Source organism: Microcaecilia unicolor, chromosome 4, assembly GCF_901765095.1.
Source record: "Microcaecilia unicolor chromosome 4, aMicUni1.1, whole genome shotgun sequence".
Taxonomy (NCBI): domain Eukaryota; kingdom Metazoa; phylum Chordata; class Amphibia; order Gymnophiona; family Siphonopidae; genus Microcaecilia; species Microcaecilia unicolor.
The window spans coordinates 370,327,145-370,349,872 of NC_044034.1; the positions used below are offsets into that span (position 1 = coordinate 370,327,145).

The window sequence follows — 22,728 nt, forward strand, 5'->3', positions numbered from 1 at the left end:
GAGCATCCGGCCTCAAAGCTGCGATCCATTGCTCTCGGGCTGTGTCCTAAAGGGGCTAAGATGCTGTCCCCCCACTCCTCAATCATTACCCCCTGGTCAGAGGCCCCCCAACCCCTAATCCACATCTCAACCCTTCCTGATCAAAAGCCTCCAAGCCTCTGAACCAATTATTGACGTTAATGGGCACCCTTTATCATTTGCACACGCATCTGACTGCGCACTATTCTATAAGGCAAGGCGTCTAACTCTAATAGCGTGTAACTCAAAAGGGGACATGACCATGGGAGAGGCATGTCAGGGGCATTCCAAAAATTTGCGCACGTAGTTATAGAATACTGCCCTAACGCGCCTAACTTTAGCGCCAGCATTTAGACCAGGTTTCAGCAGGCGTAAGTGTGGCGCCTAACGGTAGGCGTGGGATTCTGTGAAGGCCACGCATCCTTTATATAATCACACTTAACACTGTTTTTTTTCCAGTTCCAAATTTTGTGTTCTGTTTATAGAATGCTCTCCTACATGTGTAGGTGGGAGCCCCACCCGTGTTCTGCCTCTGTGTCCACCCCCCCCCCCCCCCCCCCCCCCCCGGTTTGCAAACATGCACATTTTAAATTAAGTGGGTATATGCAAATTAAGGCTTAGCAGACATACCAGAATTTCTGCAAATAATTGCACACATAACCCATGTAAATGGTACTGTTTGAAACACTTGTGCACGTAACACATATGTAAACTTCAGAGTCAAAGGTATATAACTGCCCTTTACGTATGGAATAGTGGATACATATATAAATAAATAAATACACTCTATCCAAACTGTTCTGCTTGGAACAACCTTCCTGAACCCTTACGCCAAGCCCCCTCCCTGCCCGTCTTCAAGTCTTTGCTTAAAGCCCACCTCTTCAATGCTGCGTTCGGCACCTAACCCTTACCGTTCAGTGAATCCAGAATGCCCCAATTTGACTGCCCCTATCGGACCGACCGTTCACTTGTCTATTAGATTGTAAGCTCTTTGAGCAGGGACTGTCTCTCTTTGTTAAATTGTACAGCGCTGCGTAACCCTAGTAGCGCTCTAGAAATGTTAAGTAGTAGTAGTAGTAGTAGTTCTGCTGTACATGCCTACTGGCAAAGTACATACCTTCATGTCATGGCACGAGTGTTCACTATTTTATAACAAACCTTTGTTGCAAAATGTCTAGCCGCCCGCCTGGGGTTACCCCGCAGCCACTTAGAGGGTCTATCCATAGCACAGCTCAGGTCCATCTGCACCTGCCGCTTGTGCTGTAACTAGCACCCTCCTCCCACTCTGACTGGGTCACAACCGCTTCTCAAATTATCCCCAGTGATTCTTGGTTACTGGAGGTCACACTCCCAGTGGTCCCACAGTTCGCAGAAAGCACTCACAGACCCAGCACACAAACCACCAGAATTCCTTATCAGTCCAGACAAGCAGAGTCAAAAAAACTAATATTGTTTATTGTCTGGAAAAATTAGAACAATGAACAAAAATGGTACAATCAGCAAAACAATAACAGATAACTGAAATATGGATTAATTATAACACGATCTAAACATTTGGTTACTTTCTAAGAAGTACCAGGGGAGGTCAAGAAATATGCTGCTCACAGATTATCATATATAACTGATCACAGGGCCTCAGCAGAGATCTGTCTCTTTCTTCCGGGCTAAGACTGGGGAAAAAGCTAATAAAGTCCAAATTAAAATGAGCTCCTGGGCCAATCAGAACCCAGAACTACAAGTTTTAAAAGTATACTGCTTACAGTACGGTAGATCACTTCTTCACTGAGTGAAACTAAAAGAGGGAACATTCACTTTTCTATAACAGCCTTAATATAAAACATTTACCACATCACTAGAAGAAATACACTTCAGGAATTAATTAAAGCAGTTTTCCATGCTTAAAACACACTGTTCTGTCACAACCTTTTACACACATAAATCAACATTTTATGTGCAAAAATGGGTTCTAATGTTAAGCAGAAGAGAAACAGGAGAGGAACAAAAACATCCTGCAGAAAACAGAGAAGGCTAAACGCGGAGACAGCCATGGGGATAAAGATGTCACTGGAACCACACACAGGTTAATAATAAATTCATGGTATGACACGGCCATGTTTTGGCAAATGCCTTTGTCAGGGATCCTTACTTTTTTATGAAAGTAAGCTTAATATGCTTTTACTAACGCTAAGCTATGAAATGACCCTCCATGGAGTATGTGGTTAATGGGGTTCAAATATATGTTAAAGGTTGTGTGCATTAAAAATTATGCCATTAAGGCACATTAAATCCTACATTAACCCTTTAGTGTCCAATGTTCCCGTAATAAGCCATATGGGAACAGATTGATGGGAACATTGGACACTAAAGGGTTTTTAAACACCTAATGCAACATTTTATCTTAGTGGCAGGAGAGGGTAGGGAAGATGTTAATAGATATTACCAGAGTGCACATTAATAGAAAATTAACTACTCCGTCAGACATTTAATTAACTGCTTCCACGGCAACAGCTACAAAAATGGTACGGGATTTGCGTTGCAAACCGTATGAGGAGAGACTTGCTGACCTCAACATGTATACCTTGAAGGAAAGGAGAAACAGGGGTGATATGATATAGACGTTCAAATATTTGAAAGGTATTAATCCGCAAACAAACCTTTTCCAGAGACGGGAAGGCGGTAGAACTAGAGGACATGAATTGAGGTTGGAGGGGGGGCAGACTCAGGACTAATGTCAAGAAGTATTTTTTCACAGAGAGGGTGGTGGATATGTGGAATGCCCTCCCGCGGGAGGTGGTGGAGATGAAAACGGTAATGGAATTCAAACATGCGTGGGATAAACACAAAGGAATCCTGTTTCCAAGGAATGGTTCCATGGAATCTTAGCGGAGATTGGGTGGCGACGCCGGTAATTGGAAACAAAACGGGAGCTGGGCAGACTTCTACGATCTACGCCCTGATCGTGACTGAATAGATAGGGATGGGCTGGAGTGTAAATTGAGTGTAAATTTTAAGGGGCTTCGACGTTAACTTCAAAACTTAGGACAGGAACAGTGCTGGGCAGACTTCTACGGTCTGTGCCCTGAGAAAGGCAAGGACAAATCAAACTCAGTATACATATAAAGTGTCACATACCATGTAAAGTGAGTTTATCTTGTTGGACAGACTGGATGGATCTGCCGTCATTTACTATGTTACTATGTATTAACACATGATAACCTCTGTTAACATGGTTCTCCCCAAATGCTGACCCCATCCCCAACATTATCAAAGATGACTTTATTGTTATGACATATTACATTTTGCCATTAAAGTGCATTAAAGATTTATTTTATTTTATTTATATTTGTACCCCATGCTTTCTCACTCATGGCAGGCTCAATGTGGCTTACATATACAGGTACTTATTTGTACCTGGGGCAATGGAGGGTTAAGTGACTTGCCCAGAGTCACAAGGATGAATAGGGCCCTTGGAAAGGGCTCTTTTTATTACACCTACTGTGAAAGCTGGTGTGTTACTTTTAATTGGGTACAGCAGTGGTTCCTATTCCTGTCCTGGAGGCCCCCCCAACCAGTCACGTTTTCAGGATATCCACCATGAATATTCACGAGCTAGATTTGCATGCACTTCCTCCACTGCCTGCAAATCTCTCTCATGCGTATTCATTGTGGAAATCCTGAAAACCTGACGGGCTGGGGAGCCTCCAGGACAGGTTTGGGAACCAATGGGGTAGAGGATGATGCTTTTCCAGTTAAGGAGTTCTGAATATTTTCTTCCCCAGCTACAGATACACATTAGCAGAGATTTCCTAAATCTTCCATCTCGTCTTTAATTCAGTTCAGAATTAATATTTTGGGAAGTTGGTACAACGCAGTCAAGCATGACCATATGCGACGGGCAGTTTGAGACTGCTGTGCGTTTTGGCATGTGCTAGAAGCTTCTGGAATGCTGTGATCACTTCTGATACATCAGAGGTACAAGTCAGTCATGACATTAGTACTACTACTACTACTACTACTACTACTACTATTTAACATTTCTAGAGCGCTACAAAGTGTACGCAGCGCTGTACAAACACAGAAGAAAGACAGTCCCTGCTCAAAGAGCTTACAATCTAATAGACAAAAAGTAAAGCATTTAAATTTAAAATATTTAAGCAGTCAAGCACAAGAGAACAGTCACAGAAGGACAGAAGATGTTGAAGGGTGGTCAGTGTGATTAGGTGTAACTCTGGTTGGAGTAGTGGGAGAAGGTGATAGAAGAATAGAAATGGGTGAGGTAAAGTAATGAGTGGGTTGATAGGGAGGTTATATAAGACATGTCACTCTAGGGGTGGGTGGGTAGAGGGGTAGGGTGGGTGGAAGCAGGAGAAGGTATTCTCTGCAGCCTATCTGTGAGATGGAAAATGCTCTCTGAAGCTGCTGCTATAAGTTACTAAACATTTCTAAAGCGCTACTAGGGTTACGCAGCGCTGTACAATTTAACAAAGAAGGACAGTCCCTGCTCATAGGAGCTTACAATCTAAAGGCCAAAATGTGTAGTCAATCAAGTTGGGGCAGCAGTCTAGATTTCCTAAATAGAGGTGACATGGTTAGATGCCGAAAGCGACATTGAAGAGGTGGGCTTTGAGCAAGGATTTGAAGATGGGCAGGGAGGGGGCTTGGTGTATGGACTCGGGGAGTTTATTCCAAGCATAGGGTGAGGCGAGGCAGAAAGGGCGGAGCCTGGAGTTGGCGGTGGCGGAGAAGGGTACTGAGAGGAGGGACTTGTCCTGTGAGCGGAGGGTTCGGGTAGGAGCGTAAGGGGAGATGAGGGTAGAGAGGTAATGAGGGGCTGCAGATCGAGTGCCTTTGTAGGTTAGTAGGAGAAGCTTGAATTGAATGCAGCATTTTTTTAAAAAGATATTACGGAATACAGAGAAGAATAACACAACAAGGCAGTATCAGTAGTGAAACGTGTGAAAATGTAAAAAGCAGTGAACGAGAACCACATTGATGGTGTGCCAGTGCTGGAACCCAGGCTGACAGATGTCTGTCAGAGCTGTTTTGCTGCCATTTGTCACTTAGAAATGAAGCCAAGATACATTCCCTGAGCTATTTCCCCAGATACAGATTTAGAGGTATGCAATGGAAAACTGCATCGAGCAGCCACTTCTCAGAAACTTGCAATATTGGGAAATACAAATTAATATCTAATTTGGAATGTTCTACTATACCAGATGATATATTAGCATTTTAAGTACTTGATGAGTTCCCCCTGAACATCCAGTTTCGTCAAAGATCAGCTATGAGTTGGTTATTAACCAGTTTTGCATTAAAAAAAGAGAGATTACGATGCTGATTTTCAAAGCATATAGACTATCTGCTTTGAAAATGAGCCTCTAAATTAGCTAAACCTGTTAGATACGAGTCACTTTTTCTTTGAAATATTTTCATATTCCCACATCTGTGTACAGCTATCTGTAGGCATCCATCTGTGTTCATGTGTATCGATGTTAATTGAATATCCATCACTTTGCCTATGAGTTTTCAAGGATGTTTCGGATGTTGGTACCACTAGGGCAACAGTAAAGCAGCTCTCCTGCAGCCTCATTTTGGTGTCACAACTTTGGATAGGGTACACCATAATGGACCTGATGGATGGTGGCGATGCTTTGGGGACTAACCTTCGATGTGCAAGTGTGGGTGAGGATGTAACTACATCGGACTGTGCATTGAGAATTGGAAACTAGCAGAGAAACATCATTGCACCACAGGTTCAGGTCTTAGAGGCTCTGAGAGTAGAATCAATTAGCGGCTGGGTCTATCTGGCAAGGTGGACGTTCTGTAATAATTCGAAGTCCTAGCACAAAGGAATGGCTCTTTAATTTGACATAGGCAATGTGTTTGTCACGCTTCTCATGGAACCTCGGGGTTAGTGAGCACTTGGGCCACTGCCGAAGGGCAGCAGCGGCAGGAGGAATCACCCAAACACAGACAAGGCAGAGCAGACGTACCAGCAACTTCAGGACAGGAACTACCAGGCGAGGACTGCAGCCGAGGCAACGCAAGCTGGAGCAAGCAGGACAGGAATTCAGCCCAAACTTCACCTGCACTTAACCACCGTTCCTCAGGAGTTGAGCCCCTGGGTGCAGGCGGCCGACAGGACTTACCGGACAGGTCAAGAAGGAAGAACTGCAGGAACAGCAGCCGGCTGGCGAACAACAGGTACTTCCAGAAAACACACCGGGGTTCCAGGCAGGCAGCAAGCAGCAGACGAAACCAGAAAACAAGCCGGGTCTGGGCGGGCAGCAGACAGAAGAATAAACCAGGAGACAAGCAGAGTCAAAGCCACAATCAGGAAATAGCACAGCAGCACTGCAACTGAGGACCTCTGTTGCAAGGCAAACTAGAGACCGTCCCAGGTGGTTAATAAAGGCAGCATACAAGGGAGTTCACTAGGTACGGGTACTGCTTAGTTCCAAAAAACTCCCAAAACAATCTGGAAGGCTGGAAGATCCGGACCGGACCAGCATATCTTCTGGAACATGGGAAACGGTAAGCCATCAGTTCAAAGCAGAGGTCCTGTTTGCTGCTGGCTGGCTGGGTCGCGGTTTTCCTGTGTGGCGGTTTGTTGCTGGGTGTCGTGCTGGACTTGGAGGCGTAGCCAATCAGTGGCACTTCATTCATAACGTCACTTTTATCTACTCCATTGGATGTAGACCACCTCTGGCTGGAAGCCACGGTTCCAGGCAGCCTCAGAACGTTGGAGGTGAGAATTATTAATTTGAAAGAATTTGATGAACTGATCTGTCACTGTAGCATCAGAGCAGTTTATGATTTAGAATTCAGAACACAAACAAAATAAACAAAAGGAAAATTATTATGGACTAAAATTACCGCGGTTGATTAGGGGGGTGGGGAGCAATGGACATTAGAGCCAGTACAGCCCACCTTTTTGAGGCTGCTTTTACCCCTTAATCTCTACTCACCTGTTCACCATGTCTGTTTTAATCATTCCCAAAATAAATAACTCTCTAATCCCTTCTTTGTCCAGTTTGTCTGTCTTTCGATTGTAAGCTCTGCTGAGCAGGGACCGTCTCTTTCATGCTTTCTGTGCAGCATTGCTTACACCTAGTAGTGCTATAAAAATAATGAGTAGAGTAGAAAATGCAACCTCATTTATGATTCCCATATAAACGCTGCATTTAGATTTGAATAACATTAACCCATGCTAGAAAACGTGGGAGGGGCTTTAGTGCCTGTGTCAACTCAGAGATGAATAATTCAGCATATTTCATATTTGTTTTGTTTTTTCGATGCCTGGAACAGAGTCTCTGAGGTTTCAGCTGTTTCCCGCAGCCCTGGCTGATGGCAGCGTGCAGTTCCTCTTGAAACTCATTGTACAAAATGAAAATCAAGCTGAATGTTTTTCCAGACTTGGAACCATCAGGCGCTCGCAAAGAGCCTCGAGTTTTGATTTGCTGCTATTCAATGTTCAGCTCTGTACGTGACTATCAAAGTCAGATAATAAGTTCAGTTCCTCTCCAGTGCATAAGGACTCTGCTAATCTTATCCATAGCAAATGTTTCACTTGAGTTAAAATAGTTAATCTCCTGCTCATTGGAATGTAAATTAAGGGATCCAGGCTGAATGACCTCAGAGAGAAGAAGGTGGAAAAGGTTAAGACTTGCATTATTCAAGGTCTCCTTTACCAAGCTGGGGCAAAAGGGGGCCTTCACTGCTATCGGCACGGTTGACGCACGCCGAGGCCCCCTTTTACAGCAGTGGGTGAAAGGTAGGTCTTTCTTTTTTTTTGGAGGAAATGGCCGTGCTTCCATTTTGGGGGGGGGGGGGCCCTTACCATTATCCATCGAGGTGGCGATAAGGACGCCTGTGCTAACCCGGCAGTAACTGGGCAGAACGCGGCACTGCCCGACTACTGCGGGGTACACCAGGGCCGCTGAGAGGGGGGGCAGGGGGGACAAAATTCCCTGGGCCCGAGCCTCCAAGGGGGGCCCAGCACCGGGGTCTCTCTCCTCCTGCTCCCAGGCCGCCGGCGCTGCAGTCCCCGGTCTCACCTGCCTGCCCTCGGCTCCGTCAACAGCCTCCCTCCGTCCGCCACCGTGACTGGGCCCCCTGGATTCAAATCGGCAGCGCCTCACCTCCATGTGAAAGCAGCAGATCGCCCTCTCTCGGACCCTCCCTCACTGTGCCCCGCCCTCGCAGAGACAGGACGTTACATCAGACGAGAGCAGGACACAGTGAGGGAAGGCCCGAAGGGAGGCGATCTGCCGCTTTCACACGGAGGTGAGGTGCTGCTGATTTGAATCCAGGGGGCCCAGTCACGGTAGCGGACGGAGGGAGGCTGTCGATGGGGGTGAGCAGGTGGAGACTGGGGACTGTGGTGCCAGTGGCCTGAGAGCAGGAGAGGGAGGCAACAGTGGTAGTGATGGGGGGGGGCAGCGGGGGCCCCGGGGGCAGCCTTACCCCAGGCTCGGCTCAGTCTCTCGGCGGCCCTGGGGTATACACCGGCGATACAAAAATAAATATATTTTTGTAGCGCCGGATATGATGGCACGCTGGGGGTGGGAGGTACCACCTGGCTGCTCCGGTAGCCCGGCGGTACTTCCTTTTTAGCGAACGGTAATCCCTTATTGTGTTTACCACCGCTTTGTAATAGGGGCCCTCAAAACTTTAGTGAGACTAATTTCACTTGATAGAATGTAGGAAAAAGAAATAAAACAAACATAGAAAAGAAAATAAGATGATATCTTTTTTATTGGACTAACTTCATACATTTTTTGATTAGCTTTGGAAGGTAGCCCTTCTTCGTCAGATCAGAAATAAGCAAATGTTGATCAATAACAGTATATATAAGTGAAACATCAAAGCATTTCAGTGACAGTCTCACAGGATGAGAGTGGGGTGGGTTAACATAGTAACATAGTAACATAGTAGATGACGGCAGAAAAAGACCTGCACGGTCCATCCAGTCTGCCCAAGAAGATAAATTCATATGTGCTACTTTTTTATTTGTACTGTCCTCTTCAGGGCACAGACCCTATAAGTCTGCCCAGCACTATCCCCGCCTCCAAACTACCAGTCCCGCCTCCCACCACCAGCTCTGGCACAGACACTATAAGTCTGCCCAGCACTATCCCTGCCTCCCACCACCAGCTCTGGCACAGACCCTATAAGTCTGCCCAGCACTATCCCCGCCGCCCAACCACCAGCCCCGGCACAGACTGTATAAGTCTGCCCAGCACTAGCCCCGCCTCCCAACCACCAGCTCTGCCACCCAAGGGGTGGGTTAAGTGAGAGACAGGGAGAGTCAGGTGGATGAGGGACAGGGAGATATGTACGGTGACAGGAGGGTGACAAAGCAGTACAATTTTATGATTTATAATGGGTTAGGAAACCCAGATCTTTAAGTCCTGTCTGGCGGGTGTCAAGATATTTAAGCATTCTGACTTGATTGTCTTAAAGTTTCCTTTTAGTATTCTCACCATAACATCACTTTCACGGGGTAAATCTCTTCTTCCACATTTTTTAAAAATCATATTCATTCTTATTATTTGTACCTTTCATCTGCCTATTGTCTCAGTATGTTTCAACTTATTTATTTAGATTTTGCTCGCACTTTTTTCAGTAGTAGCTCAAGGTGAGTTACATTCAGGTACTCTGGATATTTCTCTGTCCCAGGAGGGCTCACAATCTAAGTTTGTACCTGAGGCAATAGAAGGTTAAGCGACTTGCCCAAGATCACAAGGAGCAGCAGTGGGATTTGAACTGGCCACCTCTGGATTGCAAGACCGGTGCTCTAACCACTAGGCCAGTCCTCCACTCCACTTCTAAATTATTATAATAATTTAAGAGTGTGGGGTAGGGTTTGGTTTTCCAAATTATGGGGTCCTTTTACGAGGCTGCAGTAAGCACTCATGCATGCTTGCGGCTGCTTAAAAAGCCCAACTGTGGGGCACACTTGGACGTCCCGCACTAGTTTTGGGTTCGGAGCAGGCTTCCTACGAGCTAAAAAATAAAATTTATTTTTTAACATTGGGGGGCCTTACTGAGACAGACCGAAGGCCCATCAAGCCCAGTATCCTGTTTCCAACAGTGGCCAATCCAGGTCACAAGTACCTGGCAAGATCCCAAAACAGTACAAAACATTTTATGCTGCTTATCCCAGAAATAAGCAGTGGATTTTGCCCAAGTCCATTTTAATAACGGTCTATGGACTTTTTCTTTAGGAAGTCATCCAAACCTTTTTTTTAAACCCTGCTAAGCTAACTGCTTTTACCACATTCTCTGGCGACGCTCTTACTGCCTTCAAAATAGGTGGCAATAAGAGCTCACGAGCTAATGGGGAAATTTGCACATGGACGTTAATTTTTTTTTTTAATGGAAAATGGAACCATTTTACCGCTGGACTAAAAGTGGTCTCAGCACGCGGAAAAGACACGCGCTGCAGATAGCGCCGGCCACATTTTAACGCTGCTTACTAAAAGGGCCTCTTGGTTGTCTCCTTTTTTTGTGTTTATATTTTGTATATCATGGATTAATTTATTTTTTCATGCTGAACATCACGTTCATCTGTTTTTGTAAGGGTTATTAATAAGTTAATACATCAACTTAATTAAAATCAGAATCTGGTCAAGGCACACAGACAGACAAAACAAATAACAGCTTTTTGGAAAACAGGCAGCAGCTGAACATGTCCAATTGCAACCTTTTTGGAAAGATCTTGAACGTGCAGGACCCTCCAGTTCTGCCATTGAGGGGAGAGGTAATTTCTGCTTGAATGAGCACAATGGCTTCTCCGCCCCCCACACCAGTCCCCTTATCCCTCTGAGGATCATGGCTGGCTTTAATTGAAAACTGAGTAACATCTGCTTCTGTGTCCTTTTCTGTTTGTGCAAAAAGTTTTAAATTGACTTTTATAAACAACCAGATTTTTTTTTTGGCCCCTGCGAGATTTTCTGCAAAATGGATTTTTAATTCAGAAGCAGCATATTGTGATTAAATGCCCCTGCGAGGTTCATATGTCTGTTTTTGTAGCAAAAATTGAACTCGGATCCGTTTATAGCTCCAGAGAGAACTATACGGTAGTGTAATTTTCACATTGAAATGTAACACTTTATAACTTACATAGATCATGTGCTAAGGGAAGATGTTAGCAGCTGGATTTAGACTTGCTGAAATATTCCTACTGAATCGAGAACATGGTGTACAGCTTCTGTTCGAAATAAAACACGGATAATAGATACAGTGATGGCAGACAAAGCCTCGGTACTTCTCCCGCTTCTGATGCAGTACCACGGAGCCTCTCTGATCCCAGGCTTCGCCCTCGTAATCCTCCCACCCAAGCTTCCTCTGCACTGAAGAAATATTTCCTTATGTTACCCCTGACTTTACTGCTCAGTTTATCCTACAACTGGAGTAGAGGAGTGTGGTAGCCGTGTTAGTCCACTCTTAAGGTTATCAATAGAAATCAAACAAAATAAAACATGGAAAAGAAAATAAGATGATACCTTTTTTATTGGACATAACTTAATACATTTCTTGATTAGCTTTCGAAGGTTGCCCTTCTTCCTCAGATCGGAAATAAGCAAATGTGCTAGCTGACAGTGTATATAAGTGAAAACATTCAAGCATTACTATGACAGTCTGACAGGGTGGGAGGATGGGGGTGGGTAGGAGGTATGCATGGGGACATCAAAGCATATCATTGATATTCTAACAGGGTGGGTGTTGATAGGTGAGGGGAGGGTGATCAACAGAGACATACAGCTTTATGGTTTATAATGGGCTAGGAACCCCAGGTCCTTGTTAAGTCCTTTCTGTTGGGTGTTAAAATATTCAGTCATTCTGACTTCAAAGGTCTTACGTTCTTGTATGGTTTTAAAGTTATCTTTCAGGATTCTCACTGTGAAGTCACTGGTACAGTGTCCTGGTCCTGTAAAATGTTGACCAACAAGGATCTGGGGTTCCTAGCCCATTATAAACCATAAAGCTGTATGTCTCTGTTGATCACCCTCCCCTCACCTATCCACACCATAGGCGTAGTTTGACTGTTTCATTTTGGGGGGGGGGGGGGGGGGCAAAGAATGGGCGGAGCATATTAGCATATCATTTGCATATATACATATGCAAATGAATATGCTAATGTGGATGAAGGAATTGAATTTACAGGCAAAATATCACAGATGCACATTTCAAAAAGCTGACACATTTCAATTAATAAATTATGAATAAAATACTTTTATCTACCTTTGCTGTCTGATCATTTAGTTTTTCTATTCGCTTTGGTCCTAGTGTCTTCTGTTTTATTCAGTGTCTTCTTTCCAGTAGGCTTCCCTCTGCTCCCCACCCCTCGCAGTCCCATCCATCTCTTGCTCCTTCCCTCTGCTCCCCACCCCTCGCAGTCCCACCCATCTCTTGCTCCTTCCTTCTGCTCCCCACCCCTCGCAGTCCCATCCATCTCTTGCTCCTTCCCTCTGCTTCCCACCCCTCCCAGTCCCATCCATCTCCTGCTCCTTCCCTCTGCTTCCCACCCCTCCCAGTCCCATCCATCTTTTGCTCCTTCCCCCTGCTTCCCACCCCTCCCAGTCCCATTCATCTCCTGCTCCTTCCCTCTGCTTCCCACCCCTCCCAGTCCCATTCATCTCCTGCTCCTTCCCTCTGCTCCCCACCCCTCCCAGTCCCATTCATCTCCTGCTCCTTCCCTCTGCTTCCCACCCCTCCCAGTCCCATTCATCTCCTGCTCCTTCCCTCTGCTCCCCACCCTTCCCAGTCCCATTCATCTCCTGCTCCTTCCCTCTGCTCCCCACCCCTCCCAGTCCCATTCATCTCCTGCTCCTTCCCTCTGCTCCCCACCCCTCCCAGTCCCATTCATCTCCTGCTCCTTCCCTCTGCTCCCCACCCCTCCCAGTCCCATTCATCTCCTGCTCCTTCCCTCTGCTCCCCACCCCTCCCAGTCCCATTCATCTCCTGCTCCTTCCCTCTACTCCCCACCCCTCCCAGTCCCATCCATCTTCCCTCTGCTCCCCCCCCCCCCCCCGCGAGGTCCAAGATGGTGACTCCGTTTACCCCCTCTCTTCCTTCCTCCCTCCCTCCGCCGCAGGCAACAGTCTTCAGCTTTTTCAGCGTTCCTGGCAGCGGTAGCGATGTACACGCTGCCTTCGGTCTGACCCGGAAGCCTTCTCTTCAAGTTCCTGTTCCCACCTATGCGGGAACAGGAACTTGAAGAGAAGGCTTCGGGGCAGAGCCAAAGGCAGCGTGTACATCGCTACCGCTGCCAGGAATGCTGGAAAAGACTGCTGCCTGCGGCGGAGGGAGGGAGGGAGGAAGAGAGAGGGGTAGACGGACACGCTCCTCTCCGTCCGCTACTCCGCTTGGCTTCTCTGCCCTCTCTGTCTGCGTCCCGCCTTCCTCTGACGTCAGAGGAAGGCGGGACGCAGACAGAGAGAGCAGGAAAGCCAAGCGGATGGAGAGGAGCGCGTGCGTGCATGTGTTTTTTTTTTTTTTTTAAACTAATGGCGCGGTGGCGCCTCATCGTCGTTTGGGGGGGCATTGCCCCCCCTCGCCCCCCCAGTCTACGCCTATGATCCACACCCATCCTGTTAGAATATCAATGATATGCTTTGATGTCCCCATGCATACCTCCTACCCACCCCTATCCTCCCACCCTGTCAGACTGTCATAGTAATGCTTGAATGTTTTCACTTATATACACTGTCAGCTAGCACATTTGCTTATTTCCCATCTGAGGAAGAAGGGCAACCTTCGAAAGCTAATCAAGAAATGTATTAAGTTATGTCCAATAAAAAAGGTATCATCTTATTTTCTTTTCCATGTTTTATTTTGTTTGATTTCTATAGATTCTACATGGAATGTTGCTATTCCACTAGCAACATTCCATGTAGAAGTCGGCCCTTGTAGATCACCAATGTGGCCGCGCAGGCTTCTGCTTCTTTGAGTCTGACGTCCTGCACGTACGTGCAGGACGTCAGACTCACAGAAACAGAAGCCTGCGCAGCCTTCTACATGGAATGTTGCTAGTGGAATAGCAACATTCCATGTAGAATCTCCAATAGTAGCAACATTCCATGTAGAATCTCCAATGGTATCTATTTTACTGTCATAGTAATGCTTGAATGTTTTCACTTATATACACTGTCAGCTAGCACATTTGCTTATTTCTGATCTGACGAAGAAGGACAACCTTCGAAAGCTAATCAAGAAATGCATTAAGTTATGTCCAATAAAAAAGGTATCATCTTATTTTCTTTTCCATGTTTTATTCTGTTTGATTTCTATTGAAATCCTACAACTGGAAAACCCTTGTGCCCATCCCAAGCTTTCTTAAATCCTGTCTCTCGGCTGCTCCGAGCATCAGTTACTCTTTCTGTAAAATATAGATGGATCGATAAAGAACTTTTCTTAATGTTATTCTTGAAATCTTTCAGCGACAGACCATGACCCATTGTTCTTCCACTTTCCTTTCACCAAAAAATATTACCAACACCTTTGGGAAAAAGATGTTTATTATAGGTTTATTTATTTATTTGTTACATTTATAGCCCACATTTCCCCACCTATTTGCAGGCTGAATGTGGCTTACAAAGTACCGTAATGGCGTTTTGCCATTTCGGTTGATAACAAATACAAGATTGTGTTGTGGCCAGATGAGGTAGAAGTGAATCAGGTGTGGTTATCCCACACCAGGGTACAATAAGGTTGTATACTGGGGGAGTTACATAGATGACTTTTTTGTTACGGAATACTACTGGCTGAGTTACTCCAATTTGTGGAAGAACCTAATGGATGTTATCCTACCATCAAGTTTGACTGTAATTTCTATTATGAACGTTTCAATTTTCTAGATGTGTGGATTAAAAAAGAAGGCAGTTATCTGAGCATGGAAGTTTATTCCAAACCCACAGATAGAAATTTTTTTTTTTTAGCATATAAAAGTATTCATCTGGTTCATCTTAAGCACAGTTGTCCCTTTTCACAATTTTTAAGATATAGGAGAATATGTGGCACTTCCCAACAATATAAATCAATCTTCTGATAAGATAAAAGTTAAATTTTGGGAAAAGTGATACCTGGAGAAATTAATTTAAGAAATCATATAAAGAGCATTATATAACATATCGAGATCTTCTTTTGGAAGCTAGGATTAGAAAAAAATCTGAGGTTTTTCCTTGTATTTTGAGCTTTACCGGTTATATCCGTCTAGATGGATTAGTGCTATAATATCCAACTCCCACGTAACTTGGACTATGAGATTAATCAGATGGCATTTCTGGTTTTACATGCCAAGTATTACCATTCCTGGTGCTTCGCTGGTTAATTTAATGAGAAAGGGGCAGATTGAAACTCTGTGGGTATCTTGCTAGAATGTACTTAATAGATGAAAACACACGTGTACGTTTGATTGCTGGGGGGTTGGGTTTCAGCCTTAAAGAGTTTATCCAACTAACTTCCTTATCTATCTATGCGGCTGCTTTACTAAATATTTCGGAACCCCAAAAAATAGCAATATTCTGTGAAGAACCCAAAAGAGTAGCAAGATTCCGAAACCCCAAAGAGTAGAAGATTCCGGAATCTCAAAGATGACTACTAGTACTACTTATCATTTCTATAGCACTACTAGACGTTAGCATTGCTATACACTGAACATGTAAGAGACAGTCCCTGCTCGACAGCACTCACAGTCTAATCAGGACAGACAAACAGGACAAATAAGGGATAAGGACAAAGAGTAGCAAGATTCCGGAATCCCAAGACTACTACTACTACTTATCATTTCTAAAGCGCTACTAGATGTACGCAGCGCTGTACACTTGAACATGAAGAGACAGTCCCTGCTCGACAGAGCTTACAATCTAATTAGGACAGACAAACAGGACAAATAAGGGATAAGGACAAAGAGTAGCAAGATTCCATTCAGAATCTCAGAGTAGCAAGATTCCGGCATCTCAAAGAGTAGAAGATTCCGGAATCTCAAGGATGACTACTACTTATAGTTTTCTATAGCATTACTAGATGTACAGAGTACTGTTCACTGAACATGAAGAGACAGTCCCTGCTCCACAGAGCTTACAATCTAATCAAGACAGACAAACAGGACAATAAGGGATAAGAGAATTAAGGTGGGAATAATAAAACAAAAAATACAACACCAAGTGGACTCTCAGTTCACCAAATGTGTTATTAATAGGAGGAAAAGGTCTCAGACATCACCAAATATCTCAGCCCTTATAAATGTTCAAGGGTCAGAGAAAACTCCTGTGGGACTATTTTAATCCCTTAAACACACTTTTTGTCAATGTTTCATGCAAAAATACTAATTCAAAAGAGTACAAATCTTGCATATTCCATTAAAAATTGTAGCATTGTGTTGGCAGCTAACAACTCATTGCAGAGACTGAAGCCACTAAATCCCGACAGGCACCCGTTTCGCTGCCACTTCTTCAAGGGATAATGGCCAGTAGTCACAATGCAATAGAACTCGTCCTGCCTCTGCCAGTTGTGGCAGCCATTTTCAGGAAGCTGCCGCTAGGGGCAGGAGCAAGGGGGCCACCAGGGAGGTCAGGTAGGTCACTGTTATTTGCAGTGATGTGGAAAAAGCTAATGACATAGCCTATGTTGTTATATGTTGAAACAGAAAAACAAACTGACTGGATTTGTGCGCTGTTTCCAAAGTGTCCACACTCTTTTTTGATAGTGCACCATTGAGCAACCATGAGCCGTTGCACGTTCACAAACCACTGGGTCTGCACAAATAGGACTAGATTCTATATATCGCAGCTAAAAAATTGACGCCTAGGCGTGGATTATAGAATACACCGAACACCCGTCCGCACAAGTAAATTTAGCTGTGAGCAGTTGCTGACACCTAAATTAGGTGCGGACTGGGTGTATTCTATAACAACGTGCATAGATTTTAGAAACGCCCGTGGCCACGAACCCTTTTCAACTTTGTGACTTAGAATTTACACGTGTCACGTTACAGAATACGCTTAGACAGTTGTGTGCGTAAATTTCCAATTAATGCCAATTAGTGTCAATCATTTTTTGTTAAGTGGCAATTGTCGACGCTCATTGGCTTGTTATCTAATTAAGTTGTACGCACAAATCCAAAATAGAATTCAGGGGATAGTGTGCACATGTACATCCAGGAAGAGTGCCAGCTGGGGCACACTCTTTTTAAAGAGAGAACACTATTCCTCAGATTCTATATATGGTGGCTAGATTTACATGCCAAAATTTCCAAAATATACCGTATTTTTTGGACTATAAGACGCACTTTTTCCCCCCAAATTTGGGAGGAAAATGTGGGTGCATCTTATAGTCCGAATGTAGTGTACCTGCTCGCTTTGGGGGGGGGCGGCCAGGGCCAGCCTTAGGCCGAGGTGAGCCGCATAGGGCCTCGTGCTCTAAGGGGCCCCACGCGGCGTGCCTCAACTCCACCCAGTGCTTTTTTTGTGAGGTCCCATTCCCTTCCATTCGTTCACCCGTGCTCCCTGTTTTGAAATCTTTAATTTACCCAAAGTTGCAGCGAACCAGCAGTAAAAGCAGCAGCAGGCAGGCTCGCCTTCTCGTCGCCTCCCTTCCCTCTCAGCGCGTCCCGCCTTCCTCTGCTGTAACTTCCTTTCTGCGAGGGCAGGACGCGCTGAGAGGGAAGGGAAGCGATGAAGAGGTGAGCCTGCCTGCCTGCTGCTTTTACTTACTGCTGGTTCGCCGCGGGCGTTGTTTGAATGAATCGCTGGACATGGGGAGGGGAGGAGAATTGCTTTACATGGAGGGGAGAGAGGAGAATCACTGGACATGGATGGCAGGGGAGGACAAATTCCACTGCAGAGCCACACAGCTTGTGCAAAACTGCTGTCCCCATACAAGAGTGTTGCACAACCTGTGGTCCTCCAGCAGATCTCCGCCACACTTTTTGCTTCAAAATTCTTTTCCTGTTTTCCTCCTCTATAACCTAGGTGCGTCTTATGGTCCGGTGCGTCTTATAGTCCGAAAAATACGGTATGTGCAAATTAATTACCTAACCCACCAATTAATGTCATTAATTGGGTGCAAACAACCAATTATTGAAGTTACTTGGCATCCATTAAAATCAGCACATGCATCTGGCTGCGTGCTATTCTGTAAGTCTGGTGCCTAACTCTACTTGGGTGTGTCAGGGCACGTGTACTGCCTCAGTGCGGCTAACTTGGGCTCCAGCATTTACACCAGAAGTCTGGGGCCCAAAGTTCAGCTCAGGAATCAGCTCTAAGGGGTCTGTTTACTTAGCCACGCTAATTTTTTTTTTGTTTTTGTCACATTTGTACCCTGCGCTTTCCCACTCATGGCAGGCTCAATGTGGCTTACATGGGGCAATGGAGGGTAAGTGACTTGCCCAGAGTCACAAGGAGCTGCCTGTGCCTGAAGTGGGAATCAAACTCAGTTCCTCAGGACCAAAGTCCACCACCCTAACCACTAGGCCACTCCTCCACTGTTGCTACTATTTGAGATTCTACATGGAATGTTGCTATTCCACTAGCAACATTCCATGTAGAAGTCGGCCCTTGCAGATCACCAATGTGGCTGCGCAGGCTTCTGCTTCTGTGAGTCTGACGTCCTGCACATACGTGCAGGACGTCAGACTCACAGAAACAGAAGCCTGCGCAGCCTTCTACATGGAATGTTGCTAGTGGAATAGCAACATTCCATGTAGAATCTCCAATAGTATCTATTTTATTTTTGTTACATTTGTACCCTGCGCTTTCCCACTCATGGCAGGCTCAATGCAGCTTACATGGGGCAATGGAGGGTTAAGTGACTTGCCCAGAGTCACAAGGAGCTGCCTGTGCCTGAAGTGGGAATCGAACTCAGTTCCTCAGGACCTAAGTCCACCACCCTAACCACTAGGCCACTCTTCCACTCCATAATTGCCAACTTAGCCCATTCAAAGTGAACGAGCTGTGTCGACACTAGCACACAGCCAGCTGCAGTAGCGGCTTAGTAAACCCCAGTGCAAGTGCGATTCTACGCCAAATTTTCTGGCACCAAATTTTGAGCCCAATACATAAAATTATAACAATACTCCAATCGATCAAAGCATGAAAGGTGTCTTCTAAACAAAGATGACAGTGCTGCTTATAGGAATAATAGGAGGAAAAGGCCTCAAAGAACTCCAGACTTAAATCGTCTCTGGAGCTACGCGCAGTTCATCATAGGCATAAAAAAAACCTCCCATCAGAAAACTGTTTAATTTATAAAGTGGAAAATCAGTTACTTAGCTTCAAAATATAAAGAAAAACCGCTCTTCTCCCATTGTATAAAGACAAGCCCATGACCAATGATGGCCAGCATTTCACTTAATCTTCTTCAGGGCCTGTGGACTGAATTAATCAATGTTGTGCTCCGTATCTACTGGCCGGCACCATTAGATGCAGCAATGTTATCTTTATTGAGAAGATACCTTTGATTGGAGAATTGTTCCAGTTTTTTGTATATGGTTTACACTTTAATTCTCCTGTCCTTTGGTTAGATTTTATACCAAAATTTTGAGCAACATTACTACTACTACTACTTAACATTTCTAGAGCGCTACTAGGGTTACGCAGCGCTGTACAATTTAACAAAGAGAGACAGTCCCTGCTCAAAGAGCTTACAATCTAATAGACAAGTGAATGGTCGGTCCGATGGGGGCAGTCAAATTGGTGCAGTCTGGATTCACTGAACGGTAAGGGTTAGGTGCCGAACGCAGCATTGAAGAGGTGGGCTTTAAGCAAAGACTTGAAGGTGGGCAGGGAGGGGGCTTGGCGTAAGGGCTCAGGAAGGTTGTTCCAAGCATAGGGTGAGGCGAGGCAGAATGAGCGGAGCCTGGAGTTGGCGGTGGTGGAGAAGGGTACTGAGAGGAAGGATTTATCCTGTGAATGGAGGTTACGGGCGGGAACGTAAGGGGAGATGAGGGTAGAGAGGTAATGAGGGGCTGCAGACTGAGTGCATTTGTAGGTGAGAAGGAGAAGCTTGAATTGTATGCGGTATCTGATCGGAAGCCAGTGAAGTGACTTGAGGAGAGGGGTGATATGAGTATATCGGTTCTGGCGGATATAAGACGTGCGGCAGCGTTCTGAACGGATTGAATGGGGGATAGATGGCTAAGTGGGAGGCCAGTGAGGAGTAAGTTGCAGTAGTCCAGGCGAGAGGTAATGAGAGCGTGGACGAGAGTTCGGGTGGTGTGTTCAGAGAGGAAAGGGCGAACATTAATGGGGAAAATCTCTGAAAAGCATCATGTTCATTGGGAATCCAAGATGGCTGCATGAGCAGACACACATCAGGGAGCTTGTTGCGGCAGGAAGTCCTGATTTCCTTTGGAAGTACGGGGGGGGGGAAGGGGAAAGAGATAGTCCTCCAGGATCCCTCATCTGTGGGGACTGCTCCCCCGTTGCGGCAGATGACTTTGCAGCGATTTCGAACTCCCTTCGGTTCACCAGCTCCAGCTCTTCAAACCGGCTCTTGAGGTCTCTTCCGATGGCAGTGTGAGTGGGATTTCGCTCAGTCTTCCGCAGGGGCTTGGTTCATTGCATCCTGGAAGTTTGGTGGCAGAGGCTGTGGATAGACACAGGGTAGAGTTGTTCTCTCCAGCTCTTTCGGCGGGAGAGCAACCGCTTGCGTCTTCCTCCCCCTTCGTTTCCAGAAGCCTCGTTGAGGGACGACAACACTTGCAACCAGTAGTGAGTTCACTGGGGTAGTGAAGTGTAAGAAGCCTCCTGAGTCGGTGGCACTGCAGTTGTGGAAGCCTGGAATAGTCACGTTGGACTCTGTGTGGGACCCTAAGCTCATTTTCAAAGCACTTAGCCTCCCAAAGTTCCATAGAAACCTATGGAACTTAGCCTCCCAAAGTGCTTTGAAAATATGCCTCTTTAAAGCTCCTTAATTCAACTCTAGTTTCTGTGATTAAAGCAGTGGGAAAGTTGGCAAACTCGAATGTTGTAATTGAGGCCCATTCTGTTGAACCGAGTCAACATACTTCCAAAATTAGCTCCCTTGAAAACAAAGTTGAAGAACTAAAGGAGCTTGACAGTGCATTGGTCAAAGATAAAGCATATATACATAGGAAAAATAAAAATATCTTGAAAATCAAAGCCGCAGCAATCCTTTGTGGTTTTTACATTTTCCTAAATCTCCTTTGATTTCATCAGTGGATATGTTAAGAAAGTATATGCCTGAAGTTTAGAAATCTTCATCTGATTCCCAACCTCCTGTAGTAAGCTTGTACTATCTGAATCTAATTTGAATCTGAATCCAGCTTCTCCTACATAGGCACGCAACTGTGGAATGCACTACCAAAAGCCACAAAAACAGTACACGACATTACTAAATTCCGAAAAATACTAAAAACCAACCTGTTCAAAAAGGCATACCACAATGATCCATCCTAAACACCAGACAACAAAGCCCATACCAGAATTGGACAAAACCGAACTCTCAATACTTGACTGCTTCATTTACTTTGTCACTAATGAACTTTAACGCAATTACCACTTTATCTCTCACTACGAAAATGAATTCTCTATTCTTGATTGCTTAATCTACTCTGAGGGGCATAATTGAACGAAAACGCCTATCTCCATGGGCGTTTATCTCCGAGAACGGGTCCGTGAAGGGGCGGACCCAACCGTATTTTTGAAAAAAATAGACGCCCATATGTTATTCGCTAATTTGTGAGCTGGGCGTTTTTGTTATTCAGTGATAATGGAAAATGAAAGCGCCCAGCTCAAAAACGAATACATCCAAGGCATTTGTTCGTGGGAGGGGCCATGATTCGTAGTGCACTAGTCCCCCTCACATGCCAGAACACCAACCGGGCACCCTAGGGGGCACTTTTACAAAACAAAAAAAAAAAGGTAAAAGAGCTCCCAGGTGCATAGCACCCTTCCCTTGTGTGTTGAGCCTCCCAAATCCCCCTCAAAACCCACTGCCCACAAGTCTACACCATTACTATAGCCCTAAGGGGTGAAGGGGGGCACCTACATGTGGGTACAGTGGGTTTGGGGGGGTTGGACGACTAACGCATTAAGCAGCACAATTGTAACAGGTAGGGGGGGGATGGGCCTGGGTCCACCTGCCTGAAGTCCACTGCACCCCCTAATAAGTGCTCCAGTAACCTGCATACTGCTGCCAGGGAGGTGGGTATGACATTTGAGGGTGAAAATAAAAAGTTGTGAAACGTCATATTTTGTGCTGGGAGGGGGTTTGTGACCACTGGGGAAGTCAGGGGAGGTCATCCCCGATTCCCTCCAGTGGTCATCTGGTCATTTAGGGCACTTTTGGGGCCTTATTCGTGGAAAAACAGGGTCCAGGAAAAGTGCCCTAAATTCTCGCTGAAATCGCATATTTTTCTTCCATTATCGGCGAAAGGGCGCCCATCTCTGTTCGCCCGATAACCACGCCCCAGTTCCGCCTTCGACACGCCTTCGACACGCCCCCGTCAACTTTGTCCGCATCCGCGACGGAGTGCAGTTGAAAGCGTCCAAATTCGGCTTTTGATTATACCGCGTTATTCGTTTTTGTGAGATAAACGCCCATCTCCCGATTTAGGTCGGAACTTGGGCGTTTTTCTCGTTCGATTATAAGCAGGTCTGTCACTTATGAACTTTAATGCAATACCACTTTGAATTTCTCATTCCGGAAGTGGCGATCGCCATTACTACTACTACTATTTAA

At 45.4% G+C, this 22,728-nt stretch overlaps 1 protein-coding gene across 2 annotated transcripts in view; it reads left to right on the plus strand.

Moving 5' to 3' along the window:
• Window positions 1–22,728, plus strand: part of DMD (dystrophin) — a 2,615,032-nt gene that overhangs the window by 1,477,785 nt on the left and 1,114,519 nt on the right. The window lies entirely within an intron of this gene.